The sequence below is a fragment of the Triturus cristatus genome, chromosome 7, assembly GCF_964204655.1.
Source record: "Triturus cristatus chromosome 7, aTriCri1.1, whole genome shotgun sequence".
NCBI classification, from domain to species: Eukaryota; Metazoa; Chordata; class Amphibia; order Caudata; family Salamandridae; genus Triturus; species Triturus cristatus.
The window spans coordinates 745,983,107-746,006,728 of record NC_140590.1 but is presented as its reverse complement, the minus strand read 5'-3'; the positions used below and the strand labels follow the sequence as shown (position 1 = coordinate 746,006,728).

At 55.5% G+C, this 23,622-nt stretch overlaps 1 protein-coding gene across 2 annotated transcripts in view; it reads right to left on the bottom strand.

Annotated features, from left to right (window-relative positions):
• Positions 1-23,622, bottom strand: part of DNAH17 (dynein axonemal heavy chain 17) — a 14,992,541-nt gene that overhangs the window by 11,612,557 nt on the left and 3,356,362 nt on the right. The gene's annotated exons all lie outside the window — the stretch shown is intronic.

Here is a 23,622-nt window from a genome sequence, read left to right as displayed (position 1 = left end):
TGTGTGTGAGGGAGTAGGGATAAAACAGAAATTCCACGCTGAAAATCACCCCCAATCAGCTGGATTAGTAGAGCGCTACAATGGCGCTCTAAAACTCAAGCTGGCCAAAATCCAAGCGAGCTCAGGTCTTAAATGGCCTGACGCTCTGCCTCTAGCACTCCTGTCCACCAGAATGACCGTGCATTCACGAGTGGGACTTAGTCCCTACGAGGTCGTTTTTGGCCGTCCGGCTAATGTATGGGGTGTGCCAAGACCGACAAAATTCAGTGAAATCGAACATCCAGTACTGCTTGATTACTTGTATGAATTGACGGCTAAATTACGTGTTTTACACCAACAGGTGCACGATACTCTTCCCCAGGCCTCTGAGGCTCCAGGACACCCTATCGACCCAGGCACGTGGGTCTTGGTAAAAAAATTCCAGCGCAAAAGCAACGATGAGCCTCGTTGGATCGGCCCTCATCTCGTACTTCTGTCTACAAGATCAGCTGTTCGAGTAAAGGGGAAGAAGAACTGGATCCACGGCGCCCACGTGAAAAGGATCCCTTTGCCTCTGCCGTATGACCAGTGGGTCCAGGAGGGTATCGCAGACTCTGAAACAGACACTGTACCTCGTTTTGTGCCGTTCAGTGATGCACGCATAAAAGGCACAACTTCAGCACAACAGAGTGACGATATTTTGCAAGAAGCTGTGCCACCGTCAATTCGATTGGACACCACAGAGCCTGAACTCTTGTTTCAAGATCAGACAGTACCTGGTCGTTTTCATTATAATCTAAGACCAAGGCCTATGGACAAATAAATATTCTTTTTCCTTACCCTTTTTATTTTTTGATAACCAGAGCTCTCCCATCTGAAGGACTTTCTTGATTTTTGTTTTTCGAACCACCATCCGGGTTCAGCCGCAGGGTCGCGGTGCCAAGACTTTGGGGTACAGGCCGAAGACGTTAGGTCAACGGTTCTGGTTGGTCTAGGGCGTTCCCTGGACTGACAGGCGTACTCCTTAGCAGAAGATACTCACCCGCCGCGAGCGGCACGATTAGAGGATGGAGTTTTTCAAGATGGAGAGACCCGCTGAGGAATGCCTGTTTGTATTATGTAGTATGATCGTGTTTACTGTAGGATTTGTATTCTTCTCCTCTCAAGAGCCCATTGCACCCACTGTACAGCCTATACCTCCTCCTACTATCTCCTCACACTCTTTTCACCCTCTGCCTGAACACGAACAAGCTAGACGATCAGAGTTTGTGAATAACTCGTTTATTCAGCTCCTGCACCAGCACCAACTAGTCATGAATACAACCAATTGCTGGGTGTGTGGTTTAATGCCACATACCATTAATAAGGGTATTCCCTATCTAGTGCTGCCGTTTAGTTACAATTGATCGTCATGGGCATTCCAGACCATGTTTCTCTTTGCATTAGATGCCTACTCCCTGTGACAACCGCGTTCCATCAGACCTAGCACCAATAACAAAGCTTTAATGAAAGGAGTTGCCGATATGAGCAGAGATAGACGCATACTCATCTATTCCCAAAGAAGAATTGAGAGCTTATGTAGGGTGGAACGCAACGAGGTATAGTATTAGTCTGGGTGAAAGACAGCGAAAAATCTCATCCCCAATCTGGGTCGTACCCCACATAGGTCGGTTCTGTTTGCAAGGTAATGGTCAGAATCCTAGAGCTCAACTGGGAAGAAGTGACTGTACTGAAACGTACACTTTTCCGTCACAGTTTTCCCCTGCGTTTTTGGCTGCCAAGGGTACATATTTTATCTGCAATGACCGAGCATATACATGGTTGCCCCCTGACTTCTCGGGCACATGTTATATTGCAAATCTGCTACCGCCAACATTTACTGCCGCCTCTGACTATCACAAGACCAGAGTTGTGAGAGGCGTAATTAGTAAGGAGGATACTGCCGGTCAGGAAGCGGGAGATTTCTTTTTGGGTTTCCTGCCGTTTTGGGGACCTATGGTTAATAGTAGGAACCTGAGACAGCTGACTCGTGTGGTTGAATCCACTGTTAATGTTACGGCTGGTGCCCTTGGTAATTTGGCAGCTGAGCTCCAGGCGGATCGCCTCATGACTTTGCAGAACCGCATGGTTCTAGACGTCATACTTGCAGACCGCGGTGGGGTATGTAAGGTTATCCAATCTAGTTGTTGCATTTTCATACCAGATAACGCTCCAACAGTTTATCAAGCCATCTCCAAACTACATAAAATATCTGAGTCCATACACGTGGATAAAGGAGATTGGTCACTGGTGGGGTGGTTCTGGGAACTGATATCTGGGGTTGGAAAGTTCTGATGGTCATTGGAATGATCTTAGCCATCCTTTTCCTGTTCTGTCTGTGCATACAGTGTGCTCCTGCGATATGTGGCCTCTGTGCTACATTATGTGTAAGGAAACCTGTATCGAGGGACGAGCTAAGTAATAGGATGATGCTACAGCAACATCTCCATGACTTCGTGAATATTGACCTAGACTCGGATTGAAATGAGTATAGTTATTGCCTATGTAAGGGCAAAAGGAGGGTCTGTCGTACTTTAGAATTTGGGACCGCGTAGGAGGCAGGGCCCTACCCCTGTCTATCCCGGTATTAGTGAACCGCGAATGGTTAATGCGGTATGTACAAGTGCTTTGTGTAACGTTTTAGCTATGAATGCACTGTGTATACGCTATTATACATCACTACGTGGGTTCCATTTTAGAGCGGTGGCCATCTTATGGTTGCCCTCACATAGGCTACATAGCATGAAGCAAATACGGGCCTTTTAGAGCACATGTGCCTTTCTTTGACTTTTCTGTGACCTGGGCAGCTTGGCTCCGCTGCCCCAGGTCAGTCCGGTCTCACGAGCTCCCCGTCCTCTGGCCACCTGTGATTAGCATCAGGGCTTGACACACCATAAAGCCTTTACATTAAACACGAGCCTCCAGCTAATCTCTTTCTCACCTGACTGTTCCTGCTTTATGGCTTGTTTTCCAAACAGGAGATGCTCATGTTTATTGGGGCCTATCGATATCTGATGTGGGATCTGAGCCTTGCTGGGTAAATAATTGCAGGCTGGCTTAACTGGAATGTGGGATGGTCATCATGACTCTGCCTTTTCGTTTGAAATGTATACATCCAAATGACCATGCCATAAAACTAGGAATGTATGCCTGAAGCAGGATATTTTGTGTTTAAGGAGAAGCCCGTTTCTGTGATTTTTAGCAGTCTCCTGAGAACACACACGCTGTTATACTTCTTGGATACCTGTAATTGGTCTGCAGCCAATAAACTGATCTTTGACTTCACCCAGAAGACTATGGTGCCAATTACGATCCGGTAAAAACCGGGTACGAACCGTCGGTCGGAGCGTATTCTCCGTCCGACGCGTACCCAGTCGTCAAAATTTACAAACATGGAATTACGATTCGCACGGGAACACCATTTCCGTACGAATCGTAAAAAAGCCCGACCGAACAAAATAAACCTACAAATGCGATCCGGGAAAGCGCCGACGTGACGTCGGGACGCTCGCAGCCTGCCGTTCACGAACCAGGAATTACGATTCGCACCGACGTCATCCCGCACGGTGAATATTTTCCGGCTGCCAAAAACTGCCGGGAAATCAGGACGACGCGAACAAGGACCACCAGTATGCGACGGACAGACAGGACGACGCGAACAAGGAGGACCAGTACGCGACAGGACGACGCGAACAAGGAGTACCAGTACGCGACGGACAGACAGGACAACGCGATCAAGGAGGACCAGTACGCGACGGACAGACAGGACGACGCGAACAAGGAGGACCCGTACGCGACGGACAGACATGGACCCGAACCTACGTGTCATCCCGGCCCTCATAGCAGTCGACCTCCTCTACAGGTTCGGACGCAGACGCCGCAGAAGGTCAGAAGAACTAAGGGAGGGGGGAAAGTGGGGTGGGGTGGGGGTGGCAGGACCAGGGCAGGCCACAAACCCCCCACCAAAGTCACACAGCACACATGCCCAGGACATACCTGACTCCCATGCCCTGGTCACTACGGCGGGACGGCTCGTACCCACGTGGAAAAGGCCTGGGTACAGCCCGCACAAGCATCACATAGCGTGGGGACGGATATGTACGGACCCTACCCCCACCCCGTATGCATGGAGCGTACCCCCACCCCAACAGTGTAAGTACGACCCGTACCCACACCTGCGTACGTATGGAGCGTACCCCCACCCCAACAGTGTAAGTACGACCCGTACCCACACCCGCGTACGTATGGAGCGTACACCCACCCCAACAGTGTAAGTACGACCCGTACCCACACCCGCGTACGTATGGAGCGTACCCCCACCCCAACAGTGTAAGTACGACCCGTACCCACACCCGCGTACGTATGGAGCGTACCCCCACCCCAACAGTGTAAGTACGACCCGTACCCCCACCCGCGTACGTATGCAGCGTACCCCCACCCCAACAGTGTAAGTACGACCCGTACCCACACCCGCATACGTATGGAGCGTACCCCCACCCCAACAGTGTAAGTACGACCCGTACCCACACCCGCGTACGTATGGAGCGTACCTCCACCCAAACAGTGTAAGTACGACCCGTACCCACACCCGCGTACGTATGGAGCGTACCCCCACCCCAACAGTGTAAGTAAGACACGTACCCTCACCTCGAATGCATGGAGCGTACCCCCACCCCAACAGTGTAAGTACGACACGTACCCACACCCGCGTACGTATGGAGCGTACCCCCACCCCAACAGTGTAAGTACGACCCGTACCCACACCCGCGTACGTATGGAGCGTACCCCCACCCAAACAGTGTAAGTACGACCTGTACCCACACCCGCGTACGTATGGAGCATACCCCCACCCCAACAGTGTAAGTAAGACACGTACCCTCACCTCGAATGCATGGAGCGTACCCCCACCCCAACAGTGTAAGTACGACCCGTACCCACACCCGCGTACGTATGGAGCGTACCCCCACCCCAACAGTGCAAGTACGACACGTACCCCCACCTCGAATGCATGGAGCGTACCCACATCCGTGTATGTCATGAGCGTACATATTGTGAAATTGGAGAGGTGGGTGCAGAGTCCTCCCAGCAGTGCCCTGAGACAGGAGGGGTGGGGGCCTATCACTCCCAGCAGTGCCCAGAGACAGGAGGGGTGTGTGCAGAGTCCTCCCAGCAGTGCCCTGAGACAGGAGGGGTGGGTGCAGAGTCCTCCCAGCGGTGCCCAGACGCAGGAGGGGTGTGTGCAGAGTCCTCCCAGCAGTGCCCTGAGACAGGAGGGGTGTGTGCAGAGTCCTCCCAGCAGTGCCCTGAGACAGGAGGGGTGTGTGCAGAGGACTCCCAGCAGTGCCCTGAGACAGGAGGGGTGTGTGCAGAGGCCTCCCAGCAGTGCCCTGAGACAGGAGGGGTGTGTGCAGAGGCCTCCCAGCAGTGCCCTGAGACAGGAGGGGTGGGTGCAGAGTCCTCCCAGCAGTGCCCAGAGACAGGAGGGGTGGGTGCAGAGTCCTCCCAGCAGTGCCCAGACGCAGGAGGGGTGTGTGCAGAGTCCTCCCAGCAGTGCCCAGAGACAGGAGGGGTGTGTGCAGAGTCCTCCCAGCAGTGCCCTGAGACAGGAGGGGTGGGTGCAGAGTCCTCCCAGCAGTGCCCTGAGACAGGAGGGGTGGGTGCCTATCACTCCCAGCAGTGCCCAGAGACAGGAGGGGTGGGTGCCTATCACTCCCAGCAGTGCCCTGAGACAGGAGGGGAGTGTGCAGAGTCCTCCCAGCAGTGCCCTGAGACAGGAGGGGTGTGTGCAGAGTCCTCCCAGCAGTGCCCTGAGACAGGAGGGGTGGGTGCCTATCACTCCCAGCAGTGCCCTGAGACAGGAGGGGAGTGTGCAGAGTCCTCCCAGCAGTGCCCAGAGACAGGAGGGGTGGGTGCAGAGTCCTCCCAGCAGTGCCCAGACGCAGGAGGGGTGTGTGCAGAGTCCTCCCAGCAGTGCCCTGAGACAGGAGGGGTGGGTGCCTATCACTCCCAGCAGTGCCCTGAGACAGGAGGGGTGGGTGCCTATCACTCCCAGCAGTGCCCTGAGACAGGAGGGGAGTGTGCAGAGTCGTCCCAGCAGTGCCCTGAGACAGGAGGGGTGTGTGCAGAGTCCTCCCAGCAGTGCCCTGAGACAGGAGAGGTGGGTGCCTATCACTCCCAGCAGTGCCCTGAGACAGGAGGGGTGGGTGCCTATCACTCCCAGCAGTGCCCTGAGACAGGAGGGGAGTGTGCAGAGTCCTCCCAGCAGTGCCCAGAGACAGGAGGGGTGGGTGCAGAGTCCTCCCAGCAGTGCCCAGACGCGGGAGGGGTGTGTGCAGAGTCCTCCCAGCAGTGCCCTGAGACAGGAGGGGTGTGTGCAGAGTCCTCCCAGCAGTGCCCTGAGACAGGAGGGGTGGGGGCCTATCACTCCCAGCAGTGCCCTGAGACAGGAGGGGTGTGTGCAGAGTCCTCCCAGCAGTGCCCTGAGACAGGAGGGGTGGGGGCCTATCACTTCCAGCAGTGCCCAGAGACAGGAGGGGTGTGTGCAGAGTCCTCCCAGCAGTGCCCAGAGACAGGAGGGGTGGGTGCAGAGTCCTCCCAGCAGTGCCCAGACGCAGGAGGGGTGTGTGCAGAGTCCTCCCAGCAGTGCCCTGAGACAGGAGGGGAGTGTGCAGAGTCCTCCCAGCAGTGCCCAGAGACAGGAGGGGTGGGTGCAGAGTCCTCCCAGCAGTGCCCAGACGCAGGAGGGGTGTGTGCAGAGTCCTCCCAGCAGTGCCCTGAGACAGGAGGGGTGGGTGCCTATCACTCCCAGCAGTGCCCTGAGACAGGAGGGGTGGGTGCCTATCACTCCGAGCAGTGCCCTGAGACAGGAGGGGAGTGTGCAGAGTCCTCCCAGCAGTGCCCTGAGACAGGAGGGGTGTGTGCAGAGTCCTCCCAGCAGTGCCCTGAGACAGGAGGGGTGGGTGCCTATCACTCCCAGCAGTGCCCTGAGACAGGAGGGGTGGGTGCCTATCACTCCCAGCAGTGCCCTGAGACAGGAGGGGAGTGTGCAGAGTCCTCCCAGCAGTGCCCAGAGACAGGAGGGGTGGGTGCAGAGTCCTCCCAGCAGTGCCCAGACGCAGGAGGGGTGTGTGCAGAGTCCTCCCAGCAGTGCCCTGAGACAGGAGGGGTGTGCGCAGAGTCCTCCCAGCAGTGCCCTGAGACAGGAGGGGTGGGTGCCTATCACTCCCAGCAGTGCCCTGAGACAGGAGGGGTGTGTGCAGAGTCCTCCCAGCAGTGCCCTGAGACAGGAGGGGTGGGGGCCTATCACTTCCAGCAGTGCCCAGAGACAGGAGGGGTGTGTGCAGAGTTCTCCCAGCAGTGCCCAGAGACAGGAGGGGTGGGTGCAGAGTCCTCCCAGCAGTGCCCAGACGCAGGAGGGGTGTGTGCAGAGTCCTCCCAGCAGTGCCCTGAGACAGGAGGGGTGTGTGCAGAGGCCTCCCAGCAGTGCCCTGAGACAGGAGGGGTGTGTGCAGAGGCCTCCCAGCAGTGCCCTGAGACAGGAGGGGTGTGCAGAGGCCTCCCAGCAGTGCCCTGAGACAGGAGGGGTGGGGGCCTATCACTCCCAGCAGTGCCCAGAGACAGGAGGGGTGGGGGCCCATCACTCCCAGCAGTGCCCATGGAACGCAAAGGGTGGAGTAGTCACAGATACCATGCCCACAAATGTCAGTCAGGTGCACAAAGACCCTGCAGTACATGTACCACATGTGTGCGAGACTGGGAGTATACGCATGCATAGCGCAGAAAAGAAAACATGTACACATGAAGTCATGTCAATAGGCCACATACACAAGTACAATGACTACCAAGGATGCCACGAATGATGCAGGTGGAGACATCGCTCAGCATGCATGTGCAAAGGTGAAGGACTACGTCACACACCCAGCTAATGGACACACAGCTCTGTGCCAAAGTCAGGGGACACCCTGCAGGGAAGAAGTCAGGGTACACAGAGGAAGGAATACACCTTGGGACAATTGCAACATGCAGCAACTGCTTACATGAATGGAGAAAGGTAGCTAACACCGTGTGATGGCACACAGATCCCAGGGTCCCCCCTATGAGCAGCACACTACTACATTTCCCACACACCCAACACATGACCAACACCCACAACCATGTAGCAGCCCCACCAACAGCAATGCCAGCAATGCAGGAGTGTTCCAAGGGCAAACAATAAATAGCTTTATTCAGCATGAGCAAAAAACTAGTATGACGTAAGTCCAACATTAACAAAGGCCATAGGGCAGTCCAGGAGTCCCAGCTGGATGGGGGACACAGTGGGATGCGTGTTCCCTAGCTTGCCTGCACAGTTACAATCCGTTGTCTTCCACAGGGGTCAGGGCATCATGTGGGGGGGAAGAAACAGGCACCGCAGGGACAGGAGGGTGAAGGGTAGGCGTCGTCGGTGCAGGGATGGAGGACTCCACCACAGGGGGTGGGGCAGGGCCAAAGGCGGAGGCCAGGATCTCGCTGCACACCTTAGCAAGGTCCTCCAGGGACTCCCCTGCACCCGAAGGAACCACAGGCCCCAAGGAGGGGGGGGGTCAGAGGGATGGGTCGCAGCGCCACTGTGGGAGGGTGTGGACAGGGGGGGGGGACTCAAGCACCCTGACCGGGGACCTCCTTGACCGCTTGCGGGGTGGTGTCACTGTGGGGCTCAGGGACAGAGCGGCCATGAAGGAGTCTTTGGGGGAGATGTGGCCAGGAGAGCTGAGGGGAGGGGATTTGGAGGGAGTGGATTGGGTGGAATGCGGACTCCCACTCTGGCTGCGTGTCACACGTTTGCCCCCCGACCCAGTGGGTGTGCCTACTGCACCCTGTGTGTGCGTGTCAGGAGGTGTGCGGCGGACCTTCCCTGCTGGTGTGGTGCCTGTGTCTGTTGTGGTGGCTGCATGCTTACGTCTGGGTGTATGTGGGACAGGCATGGGAGTGGGAATTGTGGAAGGAGCAGGGGTTGGGGGTGGGACGTAGCGCTGCAGGAGACCCACTGCTGCAGTCAGTGTGGAGTCTATGGACCTCAGCAAGTTGCGTTGGTCAGCCTGCGATGAATGAATGCCCTCCAAGTATGCCTCCATGTTGTTGAGGACCTGGCTGTGGCCATGGAGGACATTAAGGATCGCAGTCTGACCAATCTGCAACTGCCGCTGGATGTCCACAGACTCAGCATTGGCGGCAGCAGTGGAGACAGGGGCAGGGGGTGCGGTGCCTGGCAGGAAGGAGAAATGTGGTTACCGGGCACGTTGGGAAGGGACACGAGCACGTGGGAGGCGGCTGATGCCAATGGAGGGGGCGGTGCCAGATGTAGGGCTGCTGTCAGATGGTGGTGCAGCCACCGCCCACTCGGAGAGATCATCCTCGGACCCGTCAGCTTCATACTCTGTTGTGCCAGTCGACAGGTCCCCGGGTTCACTCTCCTCCGCCTCCATCCAACTCGAAGTGCCAGCCCCGATGTCACCGCTGGCACTGGTGCTCGGTCCCTCCGCGCCGTCTGTGTCCATGTCTCCCTCCGTGTCCCCCGACGATGCTGTGGGCAGGGTGAAGAGACAGAAAGTAATCATACACCTGTATACATATGTCACATGAGTACAATCTACATAGGTTACAGTGCATAGCCTGAAACAAAGGATGAGTTACAACTACAAAACAAGGTACATACGTAGGCCCTGCAAGACACAGTTGTGTGACCCACCATGCCATGGAAAAACTATGGAGAGCATGACACAATAGCAAATGAGATGACATGGCATTCTGACTGAGGAGCAAGGCCCTGGGGACAATACAGCACTGCATCTGCACCACACAGCGTGGCAGGAAATTGGGATGAGCAGGGACCAAATCCAGGAACTAGAGGCACATGCAGCATAGGTAATACTGAGAACATGCCCACCCTGACTGGCACGCTGCACCTTGAGTGTATGTCCAGACAAACATCACACACTGGCCAGTCCGAGCAAGGAGATGACAGGTCTTGACATGTAGGCCATGGCCGCCCCACCCACCCCCTACATGAGACAAATCTGTGGAGACACAGGAAGCACTTACATCTCTTAGTCTGGGTGAAATACACATGGGATGCAATAATTCAAGATTGCACACCAAATACCCAAGGTGCGCCTGTCCAAAGAATCATGTACAAACGGGCATCATCAGATGATTGCTACAAGACACACAGGCAATGGCCACCGTGAGTATGTACTTGGAAAATCACGTCAGGCTGGACAGTGGACACTTGTAATACATCTCACGTCAATAAACATGGTGCCAGGGGACAATGGCACAGAGCACAACCTATGCTGTAGACACAGAGATTGTCGACATTCTCGGATTACACACATGATACCTAGGAAAAGATGCCCCTGGGGACAGTAGTGGCCACACAACTCCATGCTCCTGAATGGAAATGACTGCAACACACGCTAACATCCCTGCACTATGCGTAACGCACACTCATGCACATCATGTCACAGGCCACCACATGGGACATGCCTGCTGGAAGGCCTCGCACTCAAGAGATTAACTCCCATGTCTGAAATCAGCATTAGTGCCAACTGACATGGAACCCACAAGTCCAGAACTGGACAGGGCACAGGCAAGGTCACTAAACCTGTTACACACCACCCCCACACATGATGCTGCAGGCATTGTACACTTGGAGAAGGTGTCAGGCTACATAACTTTGTGATGGAGTGACTACACAGAGACCAGGGAACACATTGCAAGGTGGGGAAGGGAGGCAGGAGAGGCCTGCAACACTGTGGGTAACAGGATCTGCACAGCACCATAAACCCTGGAAGTGTATCCATGGAACAGTACACTTACAAATGCTGGTGAAACACAACAAACACACACATGTACCTACCCCCTTCCGGCTGCTGCATGTCCTGTAGACGCCTGTCCAAGTCAGAAAAGACCACCGCCAGCACACGTTTCTGGATGTGGGAGAGACGGCGGCGCCTGCGGTTCTTGTGGCTCACAGGTGAGTCCCCCAGCAGGACCCGTGCGATCCTCCGCGTCCAGCACCGGATATCCTGCCAGCGTTTCCTCACCTGGGACAGGTGCCGCCTCCGACCATCCGCACTCCTCACGGCGCTGACGGCGTCCAGCCATATCTGCTCCTTGGCAGAGGTGTCTACCTGTGAGGATGAACAAGTGACACTACATCAATACACCTTGCACATGTCACGGGGACACAGATTAGAACACATTTGCTGTTTACAACAAGGCATAGTATGCATCCAACGCATTGCACCTTTGTCATAGGGACATGATCCTGTGGGGGAAGGCCAAAAGCAGTACGTGCCATTGAAAGGACACAGGTGGAATGAGGGCAACTACACAATCAATGATCCAGGCTCACACTGTGCATCACACCCACCCCTCCTGTCTCAGGGCACTGCTGGGAGTGATAGGCACCCACCCCTCCTGTCTCAGGGCACTGCTGGGAGTGATAGGCACCCACCCCTCCTGTCTCAGGGCACTGCTGGGAGGACTCTGCACACTCCCCTCCTGTCTCAGGGCACTGCTGGGAGTGATAGGCAACCACCCCTCCTGTCTCAGGGCACTGCTGGGAGTGATAGGCACCCACCCCTCCTGTCTCAGGGCATTGCTGGGAGTGATAGGCACCCACCCCTCCTGTCTCAGGGCACTGCTGGGAGGACTCTGCACACTCCCCTCCTGTCTCAGGGCACTGCTGGGAGTGATAGGCACCCACCCCTCCTGTCTCAGGGCACTGCTGGGAGGACTCTGCACACTCCCCTCCTGTCTCAGGGCACTGCTGGGAGTGATAGGCACCCACCCCTCCTGTCTCAGGGCACTACTGGGAGGACTCTGCACACTCCCCCTCCTGTCTCAGGGCACTGCTGGGAGTGATAGGCACCCACCCCTCCTGTCTCAGGGCACTGCTGGGAGGACTCTGCACACTCCCCTCCTGTCTCAGGGCACTGCTGGGAGTGATAGGCACCCACCCCTCCTGTCTCAGGGCACTGCTGGGAGTGATAGGCACCCACCCCTCCTGTCTCAGGGCACTGCTGGAAGACATCAGGCATTCCCCCCCCTGGGAACCCCCCTACAGTACATAGCATGTGTGTCACACCTGGACACAATGGCAGAAGTCACAGTCACTAAAAAGGGACACAGTCTGTGCCAGTGGACACTGAACTCACCTGATAACCTGGTCGCCCATACAGCATGGGGTACCGTGGGAGGATCACATCCACCAAAGCCATGTTCTCCTCCAGGGTGAATGGCTGTGACCTCTCCACAGCCCTTGACATGGTTCCAGGGAATCAGTAGCAGCAGCTGGGTCGTGGAATACAAAGATGTGCAGGCAAGTGCTCCCTCATGGGACCTGGCTGCCTTATATCTGCCTTGCTGGCCCATCTCATGCACAGGAGTACAGAGTGATTGGTCACTCACATTTGCATCCTATGTTTCCTCCAATCCCTTCAAACCTAGCAGTCTGTGGGTTCTCTCTCGGTTTCATTCTCCTGCATGATGTCAGCCCCACAAACACATTGCAACAAAGTTGATTAATTCCAACTGACTTCTGCTGTGCACCTTCCAGAAAACATTCAAATTTTGAACTTGGTCTCCATGACAACCAGCATGCATGTAGGCCTTAATACTTGTCCCTCATGTGTCCCCTATGTAATTTGGAGCTTCACACACAGGTACGGTGCGTTCCGGGGCCCTAGGGCACCCCAAATGCATTGCAACGGCCCGTACACGCGTGCCTACGTTCACTATCACTATGGGTGTCCTTGCATATGCGTACTCGTAGCGGTACAGGCCGTACACACCCCTGTACGCTCCCTATCACTATGGGTGTCCTCGCGTATGCGTACTCGTAGTGGTACGGGCCGTACACACGCTTGTACGCTCCCTATCACTATGGGTGGCCTCGCGTGTGTACGGCCCGTACCACTACGAGTACGCATACGCGAGGACACCCATAGTGATAGGGAGCGTACAGGCGTGTGTACGGCCCGTACCACTACTAGTACGCATACGCGAGGCCACCCATAGTGATAGGGAGCGTACAGGCGTGCGTACAGCCCGTACCACTACGAGTACGCATACGCGAAGACACCCATAGTGTTAGGGAGCGTACAGGCGTGTGTACGGCCCGTACCACGATGAGTACGCATACGCGAGGCCACCCATAGTGATAGGGAGCGTACAGGCGTGCGTACGGCCCGTACCACTACGAGTACGCATACGCGAGGACACCCATAGTGATAGGGAGCGTACAGGCGTGTGTACGGCCCGTACCACAACGAGTACGCATACGCGAGGCCACCCATAGTGATAGGGAGCGTACAGGCGTGCGTACGGCCCTACCACTATGGGTGTTGTTGCGTATGCCTACTCGTAGTGGTACGGGCCGTACACATGCCTGTACGCTCGCCATCACGATGGGTACACATACGGCAGCACTCCCATAGTGATATGGGAACGTACACAGGCCCTCTTTGCAGCAGTACAGCGGTTTTCACACATCACAGTGGTGACAGGCGGCACACAGGTAGGGATAGGGCGGACATACTTGTCCATGGATGGACATACTTGTCCATGGATGGACATACTTGTCCATGGATGGACATACTTGTCCATTAATTGACATCAAGGCATCGTCTGTGCATTACTACATGTGTGGGGCACAGGTGTGACGGCCTGTGATGTGGAACATTACTCCTGAGTCGAGAAGGCACCAGATGTATGATGAGATGTATACAGATGTACTGTGTGATGGTGCAATGTGTGCCAGGCATGCCCTTGACTCCTTTGACATGTGTGCATGTCGTACTGCACACTTGGGGTGAGCGTCACTGGCATGGCACGGACACCAACACACGGAAGTGTCCCCTGATGCCCGGTACAGGGGTTACCACACCTGACTTGTCACTACCCACGGTGCACAATGTGACTATGTCATGTATGTGTGGGGGCTTCCCATCAGGTTGATGTTGGAGCACCCTCAAAAGCTGCAGCCGTTGCAGCAACCAACATGTGTCTGTGTGTAGATTGTCATTGCACACTGTTCTGCACACCATGCCACATGTGGTATCGGATGTGAGGTGCACATGTATGCATGGGACACGGAGTAGTGTGACAAGGACATGTCTGCATCCTCACAATGAATGTGTGGTGAGTCATGACATGTGCACCTTCATGGCAAGGTGTGTGGGCTGTCCTAGTGTAATGTCATGTGACCTGTGGCTCTAGTGTTCCGCTACCAGTCTCTGCAATCGGCATCCTACTTCTGCTGATGTGTGGGCGTATGTCACTCCTGTCTTGCGTCTGGCTGTTCACTTGCACTGGGACACAGCTATTCCCATGGCATGGCATGGGGAGGTTCTCAATCTCCATGTGTAGCTGGGTCTTGGTAGGAGTGTCACCTTGCATCCATACGTGTCCTGGGCATGTAGCACATACCTGACTCCCTATGTAGCATATGTGTATTGACAGATTAACATGTGCTCAGTACATATGAATTGTTGTCGTAGTGCACTCACTCTTCCTTGTCACTTCCAAACTACTGCAGAGCGCCGCCTCTTGCCCGACCAATTCCGGACTTGGCTGCCATGCGGGAGAATGACAGCATCCGGCTCTACCGCTTCACCCAACCGTTGATTCTGGAGTTGACGGCGAGACTGGCACCACACCTGCAACCGCAGCACAGGTATCCTACGGCACTGACACCCCAGCTGAAGGTAATGGCTGCCCTACATTTTCTTGCCACGGGTACCTTTCAAAATACCATAGCTCATGTTGGTGGCATGTCCCAGAGCATGTTCTGCCGTGTGCTGCATGATTTCTTAGAGGCCATGTTGATTCACCTGGATGACTTCATCAAGTTCCCAACCCCTGAACAGTTGACTGCGGTCAAGCGTGGATTCTATGCCCTGGGAAGGATGCCCTATGTCATTGGGTCCATAGATGGGACACATGTAGCTTTGGTACCACCACACGCACGGGAGGTGGCGTACCGCAATCGGAAGCACTACCACTCCATCAATGCCCTTGTGGTGTGTCAGTCCAACATGGTGATTTCACATGTCTGTGCTCGTTTTCCAGGATCAGAACACGATGCCTACATCATGAGGCGTAGCAGGATGCCTGAAATGATGATGCAGCTGCGCAACGAAAGAGCATGTGTTGTTGGTGGGTACAGTCTGTCTGTCCTGTAATTTGCATTGCCTACCAGCACAACCGCTTCACCAGTTCTAACGATGTCCATGTGCTTCCCATGTAGGGGACGATGGCTATCCCAACATGCCATGGCTGCTCACACCTCTCCGCAACCCCATCACGCCGGCCCAGCTCCGCTACAACACCGCCCATGGCCGGACAAGGCGAGTGATAGAGAGGACGTTTGGCCTGCTGAAGAGCCGATTTAGGTGCCTCCACAAGACCGGCGGCGCGCTCCCATATGCCCCTGCGAAGGTCTGCAAAATCTTCATGGTCTGCTGCATGCTGCACAACATGGCAGTTGAGAGAGCTGTGCCACTCATCCTGGATCAACATGACGAGGACCATCCACCCGTGGAGGACGAAGGGCTTGGCAATGGGGCTAGTGATGTGGAGGATGTGGAGCCGCAAGAGGACATCCGGACTCGGCTCATACGCGACTTCTTTGCTTAGTGGTGAGTACCAGTGTCTGAGTGTGCACGCATTGGTCCCCGTGTGGCATGTGTTGTGATGTGTGTCTCCACCTGCATGTATGGCACGTGAGTCAGAGGTGTGTGTGGGTGTGTCACTGGAGTGATGGTGGCAGTGATGGTTGTATTTCCCCAGTCATAATTGTGACCTAGCATGTTGTCATCCATACATGTGTCGAGTAAATGCACATGCAAGTGGCTGTGCTTTTTGTGGCTGACTTCTTGTGTGTCTCTCTTCCCCAGGTACTTGCGCATGCCGTCTGCTGCTTGCATTGTTGTGGCACTGCTATTCCTCATGGACACGTCATCGTGGGCTGACTCAGCGTTACAGGCACGGACACGTTTGGAAGTCTCCATAGGGTAAGGGATGCATCTGGGGTGTATTGGGTGTGGCAGTTGTTCACGATGTATGCACACTGCCCCTGTCGATGTTTGGTTCCTCTGCAGCCATGTAGCATCCCCATGGGACACAACATGCAGCTGTGTACACCTGAATAGATGGTCTGCCTGGTTGACAGTCATCAGTGATGGGATAGTGGATTGTGATGATGGCATCAATGTGTGTGACACTGCCCTCGGACACATACGGTTAGCATTGGCTTGACATGGTGTGGGACTTCCACATCAGCGGATCAATGGTGTATGGCAGTCTCTCCGTGAGCAGCTGTGGGTGTTTAGCTGTTAGCCGACAATTGTGTGCCAGTTCCATGGCTAACACGCATTTGTGCTGCAGAAGGGGGGTTCCAGTGTTGGACCCACATGTTACTCCACAAGATGTGTTCATGTGTACTTCAAGTTGCCTCTGCAATCCCGAAAACATGACTAATAAAGGTGTCCCTATGCCTCCAAGGTGCCTCTTCTCCGTCAATGCTGGTGTGTTGCCACGGTGCATCCAGCATGTCTGGCATGGTTTTCCCTGATAGTGGCTATGTGTCGATGTGTCGAGTAGCAAGATGCAAGCTGTGTGTGTGGGCTGAGACTGTGTATTGGGCATGATGTCCATGACTGTGTGGGTATTGTGACATGTGCCATCCCCATGCATCCAACGTTGGCCAGGCCCCCATTCTCTGCATCCACCGGACTCAAGCTTGCAGGACATGGTTCTGCCACCTGTCTACACATACCTGGGTGCCCCCCAGGACCCTGGACATGATCCCTGACCTCTGCGCATGACTGTTGCTGTACTCAATGTGTCTGTCAGCACGGTTGTGCGGCCACCCCCTCAGCTGGTTGGGCCCATCACGGGTGTGTATGGTGCGCCATGTCGGTCTTGCCTAATACACTGTGACCCGTGTGTCCTCTGCCAGACTCAGGCCCCAGGGTGTGGATGGTTGGAGTCAAAAGAGAGCTCAGGCATGTTTAGACTTTACAACACACATGTAAGGTAATAATGCAACCAGCAGGCATCTTCTCTTCATGGTGTGAATTTTTATTGGGGGGGGGGGGGGGATAAAGTGATGGGCTTTCCGGGAGTTTGGAATCCAAAGTTCAGTAGGGGAGTTGGTGTCCTTGCCAATGTAAATCCTCATAGTCCATGCCACAGTCTTTGTCAACATTGGTCAGACAGTGACCAGCAGGGCCATGTGGCAGAGAATGTCTCTTGATGCTGTGATGCTGTTGCTCCAGTGGGCCAGGTGCCAGGCCAGGTGTCCTGGGAGATGGTGATGTAGCGCCGGCCCTCACGGTCCTTTCCGTGGGCGACCCGGCCTCCTGCGGGGACCCTCAGCAGCAGGCCGTGACGATGTTTGGGATGCTCCGTCGGATGTCTCCTCCTCCTCCTGATCCCTCCCTGTGGGTGGTGATGTTCTACGCCGTCGGGCACAGGGAGGGTTGCCCATGTTGTCGGCCATCCGACGGAGTGTATCGTGAATCCCCTGGAACACCGTCACTTGCTCAGCCTGTCTGGCTTCCATCCTCCGTTGGTGTTGCAGTAGACAGGCATGTTGCTGGGCCTGCTGGGTCTTTATCTCATCGAGGGTCCCCTTGATCTCATTGAGGGTGGACACAACCTGGGCCATGCCCGTGGTGTCCTGCCGGTATGTGTCCATGATGTTACGGACATGGGCAAATACCGGTTCCCCAGCCAACTGGTCAGGCGTGCGCCTCCGCCGTCCTCCACTCCCACCACCCCTGCCCACTTGCACCTGGCCTGCCCTTGTGGGTACATCGGGTCTCCGGGACCCCTGAGGGGTGGCATTGGCGTTGTCGCCTGCCTCCTCCTGGGTGCCCGGGACACCGTGTCCCTCCTGGCCGGCCTGGCTGCATTGTGGTGGTGGGGCAGGGATCCTGGGTGTCTCCTGGGATGTGGCAGGAGTGGGGGTGGTGGTTGGCACAGTTGTACCTGACGCAGGTGCTGCAGGTGGTTGGACACCAGAGGGGCCAGGTCGGTCGGGGTCGTCCACAGAGTGGTGAGAGTCGTCGCTGCCGGTGGGATCGGGCTCCCGCAGATCCGGGTCCTGTGAGTCTTCCCCCCCAGTGTTGGGGGGTGAACCACGACGGTGACCTGTGTGTGAGAGAGACAATGTTAATTTTGGTCCATGCAACATCCATGTTTCATCAGTTTCAAAGTTGGCACTTTTCCTCTTGGAATTAGGATCTGTCTTGCATTCCACTCACAGTGCACTTGTGCATGGGTGTGTCCCTTGGACACCACTTTGGCCCCTTTAAATATGTGTGGCACAGTCTTACTTGCTGCGTCAAGTGTGACTGCAGTCAGCAGTGGAGTGGGCAGGTGTGGCGAGCCATGCATTGGCGCCTTCCGTGTAGCACTGTACATGTGCACATGGAGTGGATCCACACACTTATATAATGCATGTAGCTGTCGTTGTGCTCGTGAACAGGTTGTGACATGGGCCTGTGTTTTGCCATGGGGAAGAGGGGGGGTTCTGGCACTGGCCACCCTTGGCTACATGCACGCAGTCTACCTGCTGACGAGCAGACATTCCCACACACCACACGGCTGATTTGCTCTCCCTGTGTCTCCCTCCCTCTCTGTCCACCTCTCCCTCCCTCTGTGTGTCAGCCTCCTCCCTCTGTCCGTGTCCCTGTGTCTCCCTCCCTCTCTGTCCCCCTCTCCCTCCCTCCGTGTGTCAGCCTCCTCCCTCTGTCCGTGTCCCTGTGTCTCCCTCCCTCTCTGTCCCCCTCTCCCTCCCTCTCTGTCCCCCTCTCCCTCCCTCCGTGTGTCAGCCTCCTCCCTCTGTCCGTGTCCCTGTGTCTCCCTCCCTCTCTGTCCCCCTCTCCCTCCCTCTCTGTCCCCCTCTCCCTCCCTCCGTGTGTCTGCCTCCTCCCTCTGTCCGTGTCCCTGTGTCTCCCTCCCTCTCTGTCCCCCTCTCCCTCCCTCCGTGTGTCAGCCTCCTCCCTCTGTCCGTGTCCCTGTGTCTCCCTCCCTCTCTGTCCCCCTCTCCCTCCCTCTCTGTCCCCCTCTCCCTCCCTCCGTGTGTCAGCCTCCTCCCTCTGTCCGTGTCCCTGTGTCTCCCTCCCTCTCTGTCCCCCTCTCCCTCCCTCTCTGTCCCCCTCTCCCTCCCTCCGTGTGTCTGCCTCCTCCCTCTGTCCGTGTCCCTGTGTCTCCCTCCCTCTCTGTCCCCCTCTCCCTCCCTCCGTGTGTCTGCCTCCTCCCTCTGTCCGTGTCCCTGTGTCTCCCTCCCTCTCTGTCCCCCTCTCCCTCCCTCCGTCCGTCCGTGTGTCAGCCTCCTCCCTCTGTCCGTGTCCCTGTGTCTCCCTCCCTCTCTGTCCCCCTCTCCCTCCCTCTCTGTCCCCCTCTCCCTCCCTCCGTGTGTCTGCCTCCTCCCTCTGTCCGTGTCCCTGTGTCTCCCTCCCTCTCTGTCCCCCTCTCCCTCCCTCCGTGTGTCTGCCTCCTCCCTCCGTGTGTCTGCCTCCTCCCTCTGTCCGTGTCCCTGTGTCTCCCTCCCTCTCTGTCCCCCTCTCCCTCCCTCCGTGTGTCAGCCTCCTCCCTCTGTCCGTGTCCCTGTGTCTCCCTCCCTCTCTGTCCCCCTCTCCCTCCCTCTCTGTCCCCCTCTCCCTCCCTCTCTGTCCCCCTCTCCCTCCCTCTCTGTCCCCCTCTCCCTCCCTCTGTGTGTCACCCTCTGTCACCTCAGCCCAGCTTCCTAGACACACACTTTTTCCAGTCCTTTGAATGGCCCTTGGCTTGTTGCTGTGAGTTTGTTTCTGATCTCCAGGCACCCATTGGGTGTAGTGGTTGTGTGTGCGCTGCTGCTGTGGTTGTGTGTGCTGCCACTCTTTCACAGTGTTGGCTGTTCATTAGCTGCTGTCATGTGCAAAACAGTGCCTTCTCCCCCATGTGTTGATGCAAGGCGTCCGCCATTTGCTGGCGAGTCTTTCCTGTGTGGGGACACACTGTTTGTCTGGCTGTGACCTGGGCCATATGGGCAGAGGGCATTGTTGTCTGCTTCTGATTTGCACTATGTGATTTTTGGGGCCCACCCTCCCGCCATCCGGGTTACGGTGTCATGTGTTGGTGTCTTCTGTGGCCTGTGACTTGACATTGTCCAGCTGGGTGCATGGGGCATGGTGGCGGCAGTGGCATGTGCGTGTTCATGGAGTGTGGTTGAGTCATGCGATAGGTTGGGGTGGTTGCGTGCCTGTTAGTGATTTTGGTTGTGGATGAGGTCCCCCCCATGTGAGGTGCGTTGTTCGTGTACTCACCCGGGTCTCGGAGTCCTCCTAATCCTTCGACTGCCTCCACCGGCTGTATGGCCATCACCCTCTCCTCCCAGGGCTGGTAGTGTACGGGTCTGCGGGAGGGCCCTCCTCCGGTGGCGTTGGCCTGGTTGTGTTCCTCCAGCATCTTGGCTCGGACCCTCATCCGCAGATCGTACCACCTGGCTTGGCATTCCTGCCTGGTCCTTCTGGTGTCCGCAACAGCATTCACAGCATCGACGATGGTCTGCCACATGGCTGTTTTTGCTGCAATGCTGGTCTGTCTGACCAATGTTCCAAAGAGCTGTGGCTCGACTCTGAGGATTTCATCAACAAGGACCTCCAACTCTCGGTTACTGAACTTTGGATTCTTGTTAGTGGGCATGGTGAGGGGTGTGGGTGTGGATGGTGGGGGGTGTGTGTGGATGGTTGTGGGTGTGTGGGTGTGGTTGTGCAGGTGTGTGTGTGTGAATGTGATGAGGGGGTGTTTGTGGAGGTGGTTGTGTGGAGGTTTGCAAGTCTAAGGTGTGGTGAGGCTTGTAGTATGGTTCTGTGGTGTCTGGCAGCAGTGAGTCTGTTGCAAAGGCTCATGGTTTGTGTATGTGGGCCCTTTTTATTGGTCCATGGGTGGGTGTGGCTGTGTTTGAAGTTTGGGTGAGTGTGTTATAAGGAGTGGTGGTGTTTTGGGCCTCTGTTTGTTTTTGGCAGTTGCAGGTCAGTGGATGTGTTTTTTTAGTGTTTGTTGGCCATGTTTAGTGGCTTTGTGCCATTCGAATAGTGTATTCTTGTGTTGTTTGGTTTTGTCCTGGTTGTGTACGTGTGTTTTGAGCATGTGTACGGTGTGTACATGGGCCATTTGGTTGTACGGTGCTGTCCTTGTGTGTGGCTTGGTACGACTCGTACATGCGGTTGTGATGTTGGGGCCTGGGGTGCGCTCCATACTTAGGAGGTTGGGTTAGGGGTGCGACGGGAACGTACTGGGGTGTACATTGACGGTGGTACGACACGTACAGGGGTGGGGGTTCGACTCGAACGTACTGGGGTGTACATACATGGGGGTCAGACACGTACAGGGGTGGGGGTTCGACTCGAACGTACTGGGGTGTACATGGACGTTGGTACGACACGTACAGGGGTGGGGGTTCGACTCGAACGTACTGGGGTGTACATAGACGGTGGTACAACACGTACAGGGGTGGGGGTTCGACTCGAACGTACTGGGGTGTACATACATGGGGGTCGGACACGTACAGGGGTGGGGGTTCGACACGAACGTACTGGGGTGTACATGGACGTTGGTACGACACGTACAGGGGTGGGGGTACGACTCGAACGTACTGGGGTGTACATAGACGGTGGTACGACACGTACAGGGGTGGGGGTACGACTCGAACATACTGGGGTGTACATGGACGTTGGTACGACACGTACTGGGGTGGGGGTTCGACTCGAACGTACTGGGGTGTACATAGACGGTGGTACGACACGTACAGGGGTGGGGGTTCGACTCGAACGTACTGGGGTGTACATACATGGGGTCGGACACGTACAGGGGTGGGGGTTCGACTCGAACGTGCTGGGGTGTACAGAGACGGTGGTACGACACGTACAGGGGTGGGGGTTCGACTCGAACGTACTGGGGTGTACATACATGGGGGTCGGACACGTACAGGGGTGGGGGTTCGACTCGAACGTACTGGGGTGTACATACATGGGGGTCGGACACGTACAGGGGTGGGGGCTCGACTCGAACGTACTGGGGTGTACATAGACGGTGGTACGACACGTACAGGGGTGGGGGTTCGACTCGAACGTGCTGGGGTGTACATACATGGGGGTCGGACACGTACAGGGGTGGGGGTTCGACTCGAACGTACTGGGGTGTACATAGACGGTGGTACGACACGTACAGGGGTGGGGGTTCGACTCGAACGTACTGGGGTGTACATACATGGGGGTCGGACACGTACAGGGGTGGGAGTTCGACTCGAACGTACTGGGGTGTACATGGACGTTGGTACGACACGTACAGGGGTGTGGGTACGACTCGAACGTACTGGGGTGTACATAGACTGTGGTACGACACGTACAGGGGCGGGGGTACGACTCGAACGTACTGGGGTGTACATGGACGTTGGTACGACACGTACAGGGGTGGGGGTTCGACTCGAACGTACTGGGGTGTACATGGACGTTGGTACGACACGTACAGGGGTGGGGGTACGACTCGAACGTACTGGGGTGTACATAGACGGTGGTACGACACGTACAGGGGTGGGGGTTCGACTCGAACGTACTGGGGTGTATATACACGGGTGGGAGTGTACATACACGGGGGGTACGTCTCGGACGTACGGGGGCGGGAGGGAGTGTTGGGCACGTATGCGGGCACATGTCTCCATGGTTGTTATGGGAGTTCGGTGCGGACGGTGTTTTTTCCATACGGTTGTCACATCGGACGCACGGGATGGATCGTGATTCCTCGGTCGGACTTTACCTTTCACATTTGTACGGTAAATCGTCCGAGGACGTGTCGGACACATTTTCCGACCCGAGGACGTGTGGGAAATCATTCCCGATGCGGTTCGTATGGACTTTTTACCATGCGAATCGTGATTGCCAGCTCGTAAGGCACTTGTACGATTCGTACGGTAAAAAGAACGGATACGAGTTGTACGGGAATTTTTTTTACCGGATCGTGATTGGCACCTCTGTGTTTCTGTAGGTCGGAAACAGGAAGAACCCGAAGTCATAGGGTGTGTTCCCCTGCACCGCTGGGCTTAAAATTCCCAGTACTTCAACGGTAAATCGTCCGGGGATGTGTCGGACACAATTTCCGACCCGAGAACGTGTGGGGAAATTTTACCGATGTGATTCGTATGGAGTTTTTCCCATGCGAATCGTACTTGGCAGTTTGTACGCTACTTCTACGATTCGGACGGAAAAAAGTCCAGATTCAATTCGGACGGGGGAAATTTTTCCAGGATCGAAATCGGCACCTAAACAGACATATTTTTCTATTACCACTGCTATATAAATTCTAATCATGAAAACCTCATTACTAAACATTTGCAATAATAGGCCCCTAAAAATTATTATTTTTAATAACTCCCCACCCTCATCCCACATAAATCCAACAAAATATTCTTAATATTTAATGAAACATTGTAAGCCTATTTTCCTACATTTCTATATCTATATCTGTTTTATATTTTATTAATTTCATAATAAAATTTAATACAACATATAT